The 13,732-nt window shown below is 40.1% G+C and overlaps 1 protein-coding gene across 3 annotated transcripts in view; it reads left to right on the forward strand.

Moving 5' to 3' along the window:
- pde4d (phosphodiesterase 4D, cAMP-specific) overlaps positions 1–13,732 on the forward strand; it is a 1,351,522-nt gene that overhangs the window by 237,822 nt on the left and 1,099,968 nt on the right. The window lies entirely within an intron of this gene.

Genomic DNA, 13,732 nt, shown 5'->3' on the forward strand with positions numbered 1-13,732 from the left:
CTTATTGAATGTCCATGTATGTGCCTGAAGGATACTCTCACATTTGTTTGCCAACAAGCTAGTTCACCTAATGCATCATATATGCAGAAGCGTGACTTGAAAGGGCACTTAAGTTCTTTGAACCCAATTTTTGTTCAGCAATAGAAGAAAAACAGACCTGAACATAGCAACAATACAATAATATTCATTTTAAATGAAAAGATTTGTGTGCTTTATGCTGATCATGTTGATGGCTGTAATAAAATTGAGATTATTATATGGCTGAATTTCCAAATCATTTGTACATAAATAATGCAACTGAGACGTTAATTATGTGATGTAATACCATATGGGAAAATAGATTGAAAATGTCAATCTATTTAATGGAATTCCACTGACATGTTTGTAAGTTAAAAAGTCAGTAATTTCACAGCAATTTAAGAGTTTGCATTTTGGTCAGAACTCAAAGTGATTATCAAGGGGTGGAGTTTATATGAAGATGGTAGCATTCAGTAGATAGAATTAGTCTATTCCAAGATTAATTATTGTAATTGTTGAAGATCGTACAACACCAAATATTCTTAAAAATTCCAGGTAGGGTTTATTAATAGAGCAAGTTTAAGTTGGTGTACATGATAAGGTAAAAGTTATCTTGAAGGCTTACATATTAACCAAGAAATTAATCTTGAGTTCTTCAGTGCCAGGTAAACATTAGGTAGCACATCTACATTTAATAGGTTTCGTAAGTTTGATGGCATCTACTTTCTGGCTTGGAGTTGCCAGAGTTTGGGTGTGTAGGGAGAAAACAAGACCAGAGCTGGATACAATGAACAGTTTGGTAAAAACGAGGACTACAGATGCTGGAAACCCGAGTCTGGATTAGAGTGGTGCTGGAAAAGCACAGCAGATCAGGCAGCATCCAAGAAGCAGGAAAATCGATGTTTCGGGCAAAAGCCCTTCATCAGGAATACAGGCAGAGTGCCTGAAGGGTGGAGAGATAAATGAGAGGGGGGTAGGGGTGGGGAGAAAGTAGAATAGATTACAATAGGTGAATGGGGGTGGGGTTGGAGGTGATAGGTCAGAGAGGAGGGTGGAGTGGATAGGTGGTAAGGAAGATAGGCAGGTAGGACAGGTCATGGGGGCGGTGCTGAGCTGGAAGCTTCAGGGCAGAGGAGATGACCAGGGAGATGACCTGTCCTACCTGCCTATCCACCTATCCACTCCACCCTCCTCGCTGACCTATCATCTTCATCTCCACCCCCATTCACCCATTGTACTCTTTGCTACCTTCACCCATCCTCCTCTCTGACCTATCACCTCCATCCCCACCCTCATTCACCTATTTTACACAATGCTACTTTCTCCCCACCACCATCCCTATCCCCCTCTCATTTATCTCCCCACTCTGCAGGCTCCTTGCCTCTATTCCTGATGAAGGGCTTTTGCCCGAAACGTCGATTTTCCTGCTCCTCCAATGCTTTTCCAGCACCACTCTAATCTAGACAATGAACAGATTGAGCCAGGATGGATATATTGGCATTGGAGACAATCCAGAGAAGATTCACTAGGCTTTATATGGGGTATGGAGAGACTGATTTATGGGCTGAGGTTAATACTTTGGCTCTGTACTCTTGGAATATAGAGGAATGAGAGATGACCTTGAAATACATGAGTTTCTTTTGCAGGACTTGACAGATGTGGAAAGGTTGTTTCCTCTTGTGTGGGTATCTAGGACCAGAGGGCATAATCTCAGAATAAGGGGTCACATATTTGAGACAGAAATGAGGAGGAATTTCTTCCTTGCAAGGGAGTGAATTTGTGGCCACCTTTACCAAAGAGGGATGTGGATATTGTGTTGTTAAGTATGTTCAAGGCTGAGATTGACAAATTCTTAGGGAGGGAATCAGTAATGGAATCAAAGGTTATGGGAAAATGCAGGAAAGTGAAGCTGAGAATGATCAGACCAGGCATGATCTCACTGAATAGCACAGCAGATTTAATGGGCTGAATGGCCTACTTCTGCTGCTGTGTCTTATGGTCTGATGACCTAATTAGTGAACACTACATCCCTGAGACTGATAATACAGCAATCATCCAACCTGATCTTCCAGCACTATAGAGCATGTTTGAAATGGAGAGAGATCTACCTCATTTCTGTTCAATGAAAAGGTGTTTTCAATGAATGTAATCAATAAAGGTAAAGTCGTCATCGTTCTGTTCTCTCATTAGAGACAAACAACTGGTAGTAGTTTGACCTAAGTGTCACCACACCCTAGATGAGATTGAGAAGGAGAGTTTTTCATTGTAACTTCATTTAGTGCAGGCATTGAAACCTCTCTGTTCGTGTCACTTTACTCCACAAACCAGCCACCCAAAAGTTGGATATGTAGCAATGACATTCAGTTATCTTGAAATATATAGCTTTAATTCTATGCCACCTTTTCACAATATTGTGAGTAATTTGTACTTTAAAACTTTAAAACTGATCAAGTTTCAAAAGAAATCTTCACTCGAAACATTTTCCACTTAATAGTTAATGTGTCAAACCAAATGCAATCAGAAATATTTAATGCTGCCTTGATTAGCTGCAGTAAAATCTTAAGTAGTATTAGCCCAAGAATATTGTTCAAGATTTTATAATTAAGAATGGCTTTCTGTCGTCCCTGTGCTACTGACCTCATGGAGATGTTCCCTATGCAATGAAGCCAGGAAAGATTGAATAATGTGAATTGAATTATTAACATTATGCTTTAGGGATCAGACTAGTGCCTCTTTTCCAAATTGACTCCATGCTTTATGGATGAATCTTGGCTAAAAGCTATAACAAAAATGTGTAGTATGAATAAAGGTCTGCAATTTTTCCAGACCCATTTTGTTTTGAGACAAATTCTAACCTCTTTGTGTCTGAGTGACGAGAACTGGAGTGGGTATTCAAGACTTTATCTAACTTAAACACTGGACTCTTCAATAATGCCTTCCTCTGATTTGAACTTTATTTTTGTTGTACAGTTCAGAATTTTATATGTGTTTATTGATTCCATTAATATTAAATATACTGTAGACACAATCCACTAAAACCAGAGGCATCTTTCAATCTTACACTTAGCCAATTTAACGCAATTAATGGAATGTACTCTTTCAATGTGAAATGTTTTAAAACTGTCTAAATTAAATTTAATCTGCCTGTATTCCATTTGAACAACTTAAAATTCTTCATTTCCTCCTTAATTCATTTGCCCTACTCATATTGAATTACTAGTAAATATGATCCATTTGAATTTTTTCATCAAAAAGCAGTGGATGCAGAATCTTTAACTATTTTTACGGTAGAGGTAGTTAAATTCTTAATTGTCAAAAGGATGAAAGAATGTAGAGTTGAGGATAAAATCAGATCTTCTTAAAAGATGGAGCAGACTAGAAAGACCGAATCCTTTTATATTTTGATATGTCTGTGTTAAGCTGCTGAATACTAGTAAATGAAATTAATAACAGCAAGAATAACGACACTCAATGTGATTGCCTTCTGGTTGACTATTATCACAAGACTGGGTGGCACGGTGGCTCAGTGGTTAGCACTGCTACCTCATAGCACCAGATCCCTGGGTTCAATTCCAGCATCAGGCGACTGTCTGTGTGGAATTTGCACATTGTGTCTGTATGGATTTCCTCCCACAATCCAAAGATGTGTCGGTCAAGTGAATTGGCCATGCTAAATTGCCCATAGTGTATTAATCAGGGGTAAATATAGGGGAATGGGTCTGGGTGGGTTACTCTTTAGAGGGTTGGTGTGGTCTTGTTGGGTCAACGGGCCTGTTTCCATACTGTAGGGAATCTAATCTGGAGATCCAGTTAATATTGCAAGGAGCTGAAAATGTGTTGCTGGAAAAGCGCAGCAGGTCAGGCAGCATCCAAGGAGCAGGAGAATCGACATTTCGGGCATGAGCCCTTCTTCAGGAATCCTGAAGAAGGGCTCAGGCCCGAAACGTCGATTCTCCTGCTCCTTGGATGCTGCCTGACCTGCTGCACTTTTCTAGCAACACATTTTCAGCTCTGAATTCCAGCATCTGCAGTCCTCACTTTCTCCTAATATTGCAAGGACCCAGGTTTGAGTCGTGCATAGTAGAATTTAAATTCAACAAAAATCTGGAATTAATGATAATCATGCAAACTATTGTTGATTGTCTGGTTAAAAAAAAACTATCCAGTTCACTACTACCCATTAGAGAAGGAAACTTCTGTCCTCACCTGGTCTGGCCTTTTATGTAACACCATGTCCATAGCAAAGTGATTGACCTTTAACCACTCTATGGGCAATCCACACAGCCTTAGTCAATCACCCCCAAATCCTGTGAAAGAATTTTTAAAAACTGCATCCTGGGTATCTCCTTTCAGTGTTTCTCTCAGAATTGCAACATTTGAGGTGAACATTTGACCCTTCTCGTTCATTTCATTGTAACTCCACTAGGATTGAAGTGAAAGAGATTCAAATTAGATTATGTTCCAGTCCTCTTGATAGTTTTCAATCTATCTGAAATGTGACCATCAATGTGAAAGGGGGTATGGTCAGAGGTGGGACTCCCAGGACAGGAGTCATCAATTTGTCGCCACCCATTCATGATGGCACTGTGACTCAGTGGTGAGCACTGCTGCCTCACAGCACCAGGCACCTGGGCTCGATTCCAGTCTTTGGTGACTGCCTGTGTGGAGTTTGCACATTCTGGGTGCAGCAGTTTCCTCCTATAGTCCAAAGATGTGCAAGTTAGATAGAATGGTCATGGTGAAATTATCTGCTGTGTTCAGAGATGCATAGGTTACGTGGATTAGCCATGGGAAACGAGGGGTTACAGGGATGGGGAGAAGGGGCAGAGTTTGGGTGTGGGTGGGATGCTCTTTGGAGGGTCAGTGCAGATTTGATGGGCCTAAAGGCCTCTTCCCTCATTGTAGGGATTTTATGATCCTGTTCTTTGAAGCAAGTTTCACTGGGGCCAGGAAGAACCATATATCCTGGACACCTGAGGAAAGAGAATTAATGCAGAGACATTTTGGTCAATTTGCAAAATATCTTTAGCATCAAGGAGCTGTCCCTCCGGTCATGTAGGCCAGACCCAGGCAAGTACCCTCAGCACCCGGCTGTTTGTATTTTAGAAATATTCCTAGAATCCTCAATGTTTAAGCTGGTTGGACACATCAAATATTTAGGTCACATAACAGCCTCAACTCTCTCTGCTCTTTCTGCTGCATCCAAAGAATGGCATTACTGCCATTCATGCATTACTACCTTTCTGGAAGTCTTTTTGGAAATCTAATTCTAACAACAGTTTGAATAATGAACAATAAGATCATGCTACTCTAAAGGAATCATTTGCTAAGTTATTTTAATATATCACTGAGCAAATAGGCTAAACACACATTATCTAACATCGGTTAGCTTTTTAAGTGGCAGGTTAGTCATTGTATTGATTACTGAAACTGTGTTTTGAAGGTATTGCAGCAAGTCAATTGTGAAAATAAATGGTTGTGTTTTGTTTGCTATCTGTGCGTATGTTTCTATCTACCAAAGAATTTAAAGCAACCATGTTTCCTGAATTAAACAGTAAGGTGATTTCAGTTAGACAGAATCTTCCAGTTCCGGAGGTGACCAGCAAAATGGTGGGCAGGTCAACTTCATTGTGCAAGAGTCAAAGGCTGGGATTTTCTGCTCCAGGATAAAATGAGAAAAATCATGAGAAGGTGAAATCAATTTAAAAATAATCAAATTTTTGCTGTGGAAATGAACTTTAGCAATTAAGTTCTCCCACCCCAAAAGGTGGGCCAGACTTCCCGGCTGCAGCTGCTGCAAAGGTTATCTGCTTGCATTTACACTCTATAAAAGTGCAAGTTGTTGGAATTCAATCAGGACTACCCAATTAACTGGCACAATCATAATTCATCATTTCCGATACCTGACCACAGATATCAGACATGTACCTGGCAACCTTCACATCGTTTAGGCTTCACAGGCCAGTTACTGCTTTATTCTCATAGAAATAGCTGGGTGACACAGTGGCACAGTGGTTAGCACTGCTGCCCCAGAGACTCAGGTCCAAATCCTGCCTTGGGCAACTGTCTGTGTGGAATTTGCACATTCTCCATGTGTTTGCTCGGGTTTCCTCCTGTAACCTGTATTTATCTTTAACTGTTTCCAGTTTTCTGCTGGTCATTTACTCAGGTTGAATGAGACAGCGTGAAATTTTGTTATTCTGTTTGATGCAGGGCAGAGGTTCAAACTCCAAAACCTACTCTGTTTGGTTTTGCTCCCACAACATTCCTGACTAGTCCTAACCAGAGCAGTATCTCCTCTGTAGTCCTTACCTGCTTTTTTGATCAGCCTGCAAGAATGCTGTCTACTAACTCTCACAACATAACTCTGTACCACATTTTTTAGGTTTTTTTCTCCTCCTGCTGTACAGTGCCTCAGGACAAACTTAAATATATTAGCATAATTTTAAGAACTTTAGTCTGCGAGCAAATATTTATTCAAATTGAATAGCGTAATCCGCTGGGAGACTATCCTTTGAGAGACGCCAGTTTAGATAATCTCATTGCTTCTTTTCTTGGAAGCCTTGACGTGTAGATTAAAACTGAAAATTATTTAAAATAAAAAAATCAAACACCTTTGATGCAATTTCTTATATGCCTGGCTGTGTGCAGTTGTATAGACAAAAGGGCTGAATCTTCTTGATGTAGGAGATGGGTCTGTGACCCTTTGGCCAGAACATCAAGCTTTCTGGGTCAATCTTTTAGAAGGTGATCAATGAGCAGGCTGCCTGGGTCTCTTTCATCCAGTTAGTGATGGTATTGGATTAAGGAGGGGGAGATCCAATTGATGCATCAACAACCTAAATAAATGGCTATAGTATTAATGTTTTTGCAGAGGCCCATGCCTCAAAAATGGGCAGAGTGAACTGATTAAGGGTGAAAGCTGAGGGAGCCAGCACTATCTGCAACAGCGATCTCCAGGAGATGCTCATCGCAATGGTAAGCCTCTGACTGTGGATCCCTTCAGATTTGATCCTTTATGGTCCGACTGCATCATTTTTCTGCTGCTTCAACCAGTTGCCTCCTCTGCATAGCCAAAGTTCACTCCCGGCTTGGACCTCGTGCAACCCTTCCAAAATTGCATCACTGTTGAAAAATTACTGTTAATTAACAAACTTAATTAGCTTCCAATTACAGGACAGGTTCTTGTCACACCCAGAAATTGCCAACAGCAAAAGTGAATGGAACTGGAAACATGTTGCAGAATTTTCACAATTGGTTCCGTTTCATTCCATATTGTACTTCTATTACCAAAACAACCTTCACCATATCCCGAAACCTTACTTTAATGGTTGTGGACATTTTGGAATTAGTGAGTTTTGAGTAGATTTATAGCTCAGGTTGAGGTTGTGGATGTAGGTTTGCTCACTGAACTGGAAGGCTCATTTTCAAACGTTGCATCACCATATTAGGTAACATCTTCAGTGAGCCTCCAAATGAAGCACTGGTTGCGTAGCCCACTTTCTATTTATATGTTTGTGTTTCCTAGGATTGTAGATGTCATTTCCTGTGGTTATGTCATTTCCTGTTCTTTCCTTGGCATCATGGTAGCCCCCAAACACACCAGCGTAGTAAAACAGCAGCTAATGAACTTGAAAGACCCGATACAGACACCAAGCAAAACTAAAGTCATTTACAAAATACCGTGCAAGAACCGTAACAAACACTACATTGGACAAACAGGCAGAAAACTAGCCACCAGGATACATGAACATCAACTGGCCATCATGACCCACTCTCACTAGTATCCTTACATATGGATGAAGAAGGACACCACTTTGACTGAGACAACACATCCATCGTAGGACAAGCGCAGCAGGTCAGGCAGCCTCCAAGGAGCAGGAGAATCAACGTTTCGGGCATGAGCCCTTCTTCCTCAAGAAGGACTCATGCCCGAAACGTCGATTCTCCTGCTCCTTGGATGCTGCCTGATCTGCTGCGCTTTTCCAGCAACACATTTTCAGCTCTGATCTCCAGCATCTGCAGTCCTCACTTTCTCCCATCCTAGGACAAGCCAAACAGAGATGTGCACAAGAATTCCTAGAAGCATGGCATTCCTACCGAAACTCTATCAACAATCACATTGACTTTATGTCACCACAGGAAATGACATTGCCAACTCTAGGAAATTCGAACATAAAAATAGAAAGAGCGCTACACATCCAATGCTTTATTTGGAGGCTCACTGAAGATGTTACCTAGTATGGTGATGAAACGTCTTAAAACAAACCTTCCAGCTCTGCAAGCAAGCCTAAATCCAGAACAGTTTGGAATTTTAGGCTCAATACAACTTTTCTTCTAAAGTATGATATTTTGCTATTGTTTCACAAGGCTATCACTAAGAATTATGGACTTGCCCCACTTACCATAAAACCATAAGATATAGGAACAGAATTAGGCCATTCAGCCTGTTGAGTCTGCTCTGCCATTCGATCATGGCTGATGTGTTTCAAAAAGTGATTCTCTTGCCTTCTCCCCATAACCCTTCATTCCCTTACTAATCAAGAATCTATCTATCTCTGTCTTAAATGTGTTCATTAACTTTGGCTCCATAGCCTTTTGTGGGAATAAGATACGCAGAATCACCACTGAGTGACTGACGAAATTCCTTCCCATTTCAAATCTAAAGGGTCATGCCTTCACTCTGATGCTGTGCCCTCAGGTCCTGGTCTCTCCTACTCATGGAACACCTTCTCCACATCCATTTATCCAGACCTCTCACTAATCTGTAAGTTTCAATCAGATTTCTTCTCATCCTTCAAATCTCCACTGAGTCTTCAACCATTCCTCATTGACAAGCTCTTCATCTCCAGGATCATTCTTGTAAACCTCCTCTGGATTCCCTCCAATAACAACACATCCTTCTGTAGGACCCAAAACTGCTCACAATATTCCAAATAAGGTCTGAGTCAGAGCCTTCGACAACCTCAGCAGTACATCTCTGCTCTTGCATTTTAGCACTCTTGAAATGAATGCGAACATTGCATTTGCTTTCCTAACTGCCAAATGAACCCGCGCGTTAACCTTAAGAGAATCCTGATCTAAGACTCCTAAGTACCTTTGCACTTCAGATTTCCGAAGGCTTTCCCATTTAGAAAATAATCTACACCTCTATCCTTCCTATTAAAGTGCATAAACTCACACTTTCCCACATTGTCTTCCATCTGCCACTTCTTTGCCCACTCTCCAAGTCTGTCCAAGACTTTCTACAGCCTCCCCCATCCTCAACACTGCTTGTCTCTCCATCTAGCCTTGTGCCATCTGCAACCTTAGCAACAATGTCCAGATCATTCATGTATAACGTAAATAGTTGTGGTTCCAACGCTGACCCCTGCGGAACTTCACTCATTACCAAGTATCATCCTGAAAAAGACTCCTTTATCCCTGCTCTGTTTTATACAATTTAGCCAATCCTCTATCTATGCCAATACCTTATCCTAACATAGTGGGCTCTTGTTTGACAGCCACCTATATAGTATTGTGTCAAAAGCCTTCTGGAAATCCAAATAAATCCCATCCATTGGCTCTCCTTTGTCCCAGTGCTCATAGAGTCATAGAGATGTACAGCATGAAAACAGACCCTTCGGTCCAACTCATCCATGTTGACCAGATATCTCAACCCAATCTAGTCCCATCTGCTAGCACCTGGCCCATATCCCTCCAAACCCTTCCTATTCATATACCCATCCAAATGCCTCTTAAATGTTGGAATTGTACCAGCCTCCACCACTTCCTCTTGCAGCTCATTCCATACACGTACCACCCTCTGTGTGAAAAGGTTGCCCCTTCGTCCCTTTTATATCTTCTCCCTCTCACCCTAAACCTATGCCCTCTAGTTCTGGACTCCCCCACCCCAGGAAAAAGACATTGTCTATTTATCCTATCCATGCCCCTCATAATTTTGTAAACCTCTATAAGGTCACCCCTCAGCCTCCGACGCTCCAGGGAAAACAGCCCCAGCCTGTTCAGTCTCTCCCTATAGCTCAAATCCTCCAATCCTGGCAACATCCTTGTAAATCTTTTCTGAACCCTTTCAAGTTTCACCACATCTTTCCAATAGGAAAGAGACTAGAATTGCACACAACATTCCAACAGTGGCCTAACCAATGTCCTGTACAGCCGCAACATGACGTCCCAACTCCTGTACTCAAAACTCTGATCAATAAAAGAAAGCATACCAAATGCCTTCTTCACTATCCTAACTACCTGCGACTCCACTTTCAAGGAGCTATGAACCTGCATTCCAAGGTCACTTTGTTCAGCAACACTCCCTAGGACCTTACCATTAAGTGTATAAGCCCTGCTAAGATTTGCTTTTTTCTGAATTAAACTCCATCTGCCACTTCTCGGCCCATTGGCCCATCTGGTCAAGACCCTGTTGTAATCTGAGGTAACCTTCTTCGCTGTCCACTTCACCTCCAATTTTGGTGTCGTCTGCAAACTTACTAACTGTACCTCTTATGCTTGTATCCAAATCATTTATGTAAATGACAAAAAGTAGAGGACCCAGCACCAATCCTTGTGGCACTCCACTGGTCACAGGCCTCCAGTCTGAAAAACAACCCTCCCCTCACCACTCTCTGTCTTCTTTTACTGCCTCAAAGAATTCTAACAGATGTGTCAGGCAGGTCCTCCCATTGATGAAGCCATACTGACTCAGCACTATTTTGCCATGCACTTCCAAGTACTCCTCAATCTCATCCTTAATAATGGACAATGACAGAAGTACACAAAATTAATATGTTAATTTATCAAATTGAGGTATCAAATTTTATTTCCTCTTCAAACTGTCCAGCTGATTGCAAATTCTGTTGACTGTGACTCAGACTAATTTTGCTGCCCTTTCCTCTACAAGGACAATTTATTATTTAGGTCAAATTATATTTGTTGAGAAGCTGTATTCTAAACACCATAGCAACGTTAAATTATACTAAGATCCTCAGGAGTTTCTAAATAACAGTTGATGTTTTGATGTGATTGCTGTGGGTATCACAAATTAATTTGAGTGTAAATACATTTATTTTTGTGATACATTATATGAGTAGACATGCGTCACAATATTGTGTTTAAGCTTCTAAATAATTAAATGCTGTCAATCTAATTTCCTGATACAATATTCAAGATGCAGTTTATGTGGATTGAAGTGAGACTTTATTAGATTAGATTTTATGTTGTTAATAATCATCAGGAAGGATGGCAGCAAAAAAGAAATGCTTATGTTTTTGACTTAATATTCAGGTATATTTGTGTTGTATTCGTTTTTGGGATAGCCAAATAGTAAATGGGTTATCCATTCAAGTTTTGATTCATATGTACAAAAATGTCCAAGTTCATTCCCATAATTGCCAGCTTGTGTTGAGTTAATTAAATTGGAATGAGGGGGTGTTATCTTTGGTGTTAGTTTAATGGGGAAAGTGAGGACTGCAGATGCTGGAGATCAGAGCTGAAAATGTGTTGCTGGAAAAGCGCAGCAGGTCAGGCAGCATCCAAGGAGCAGGAGAATCGACGTTTCGGGCATGAGCCCTTCTTCAGGCTCATGCCCGAAACGTCGATTCTCCTGCTCCTTGGATGCTGCCTGACCTGCTGCGCTTTTCCAGCAACACATTATCAGCTTTGTTAATGATCAATCAAATGATCAATCACATTTTTGCAAAGCTAATAGCAACATGCTTTATATTAGGCAGAAAGTTATCATGGTTCACCATTCACAGTTGTCTCTTCCTCTTAATGTTGCTCTGATGCTTAGAATCCAGCTTCTCAACAAATATAATTTGACCGACACAATAATTTGTTATCATAGCAAAATTGCTATTCAGGTGCTGCTATTTTTAGTAAAATTGAGTCATTTTGTTGAGAGTGGAGATGTTGTTAGATTTAGACAGGTCAAGGAAATCACTGGTTTCAGCATTTTCAACAGTGAAGTGGAGGAATAAAATTATGATGGTATTAATGAAGCATTCTATTCTCTGGGCTTATGTTAAATTAGATTAAAAGAACAAGAAGGGAAATGGTACAAATCTTAGTGTGCATTGTGCATTCCAACTGTAGATAAGAGAACTAGAGAGCAGTCAGCGGACAGTTCATAAAGACTTGGTAAACAACAACTCTACTATTGGATAAAAGCAAATTACTGCGGATGCTGGAATCTGAACCAAAAGAGAAAGTGCTGGAAAATCTCAGCAGGTTTGGTAGCATCTGTAAGGAGAGAAAAGAGCTGACATTTCGAGTCTAACTGACTCTTTGTCAAAGCTTTGACAAAGGGTCAGTTAGACTCGAAACGTCAGCTCTTTTTTCTCCTTACAGATGCTGCCAGACCTGCTGAGATTTCCCAGCATTTTCTCTTTTGGCTACTATTGGATAATATTGTTATCTGGAATAAAGTTAATCAGTGTGTTAAGGGTTTCTAAGTAAACATGTTCTTTGATTTAAATGTGTGAATAGCAATTGGACAAAACACCAGGCTCAGAAGAACAATTAGGAATTAGTGACAACAAAGAAACCAGTTTAAATTCAACCATGTAAAAGAGTAATAAAGAGAGACTGGAAGGGATTTGAAATGGAAATAAGCAAAGTTATGCTTCATCTGAAGGAATCTGCCAACCTAAGCCAATGGGGGAGCTGTAACATGTGAACTCTGGATAATGTGGAGGAACAGAAGGACTTAGAGTTCAGTATACAAACTCAGATGAGGTAACTATCAAATAAATGTTAGTGAATACTGGTTTTTAGGATGAAAAACACAAAACATGAAAAATGAGAGGTCATGCTGAATATATATATAAAATCTTAACCCTGCCATTCACTGATAAAATCCTTAATCTTTCCCTGCACTGTTTTTCCAAGAATTGTAGGATGGAACAGAATATAATAGCTTATGATAGTAGGGTCTTGAATGAGGACGCATAAATATTAAGTTTAAATGTAAGAGACTTCTAACACAAAATAAAAGACAAATTGTTTCCATTCAGAGAGTACTAACACTGTGGACCTTATTACTGGAGTTATTAATAGATCATCTTAACATTTAGCAAGAGACTAGACCAGTGATTGAAAGTGAATGGAAACAGAATTGTCTAAATACGGTGGGCTCCTGGATTTAGAGCCATTGCTTGTGTGGAGGATTAATACCAGCATGGAATTGTTTGGCTAAACCATTTTGTAACTACTTGTAATTTCTATCGTGTGCACAAATAATATATATTTGTTCATGCAATAGATACTTCCTCCACAAATCCAATGATTACCTTGTTAGCTTTCCGAAATAAAGCAGCATAGACTTTCTTTGACCTCAGTGAATGACAACAATAAGCCTTAGGCATGTAGTGAAATGGAAAATTAAACCTATTCTACTGTAAACAGTATTGGGACTGCAATAGAAGATATCTTAGTCAAAGTAATGCAGCTAACGTCGTGAAATTTCTCAATTGTTTTTCACTTTCCTCCCTATTAAATATACTCATATTGTCTTTGTGGAGATCCACTAATCCACTACAAAGATTTGAGCCTGGAATTTCCAAGGCTATATTCTTGAACTGTAGGTCCTACCACATAATTTGACAATTGTGATGCCAGTAGTTTCGGTTTCTAATTCTCTGATTTGTTGCTGCATTAATCACCACAGGAATATATTTTTGTCAACAATCTTTTACACATTCTCAAATTGCAATATATAAAA

Source organism: Chiloscyllium plagiosum, unplaced genomic scaffold (assembly GCF_037043375.1).
Source record: "Chiloscyllium plagiosum isolate Xiang-an unplaced genomic scaffold, Cpla_swu_hap1 HiC_scaffold_1, whole genome shotgun sequence".
Lineage (NCBI taxonomy): Eukaryota > Metazoa > Chordata > Chondrichthyes > Orectolobiformes > Hemiscylliidae > Chiloscyllium > Chiloscyllium plagiosum.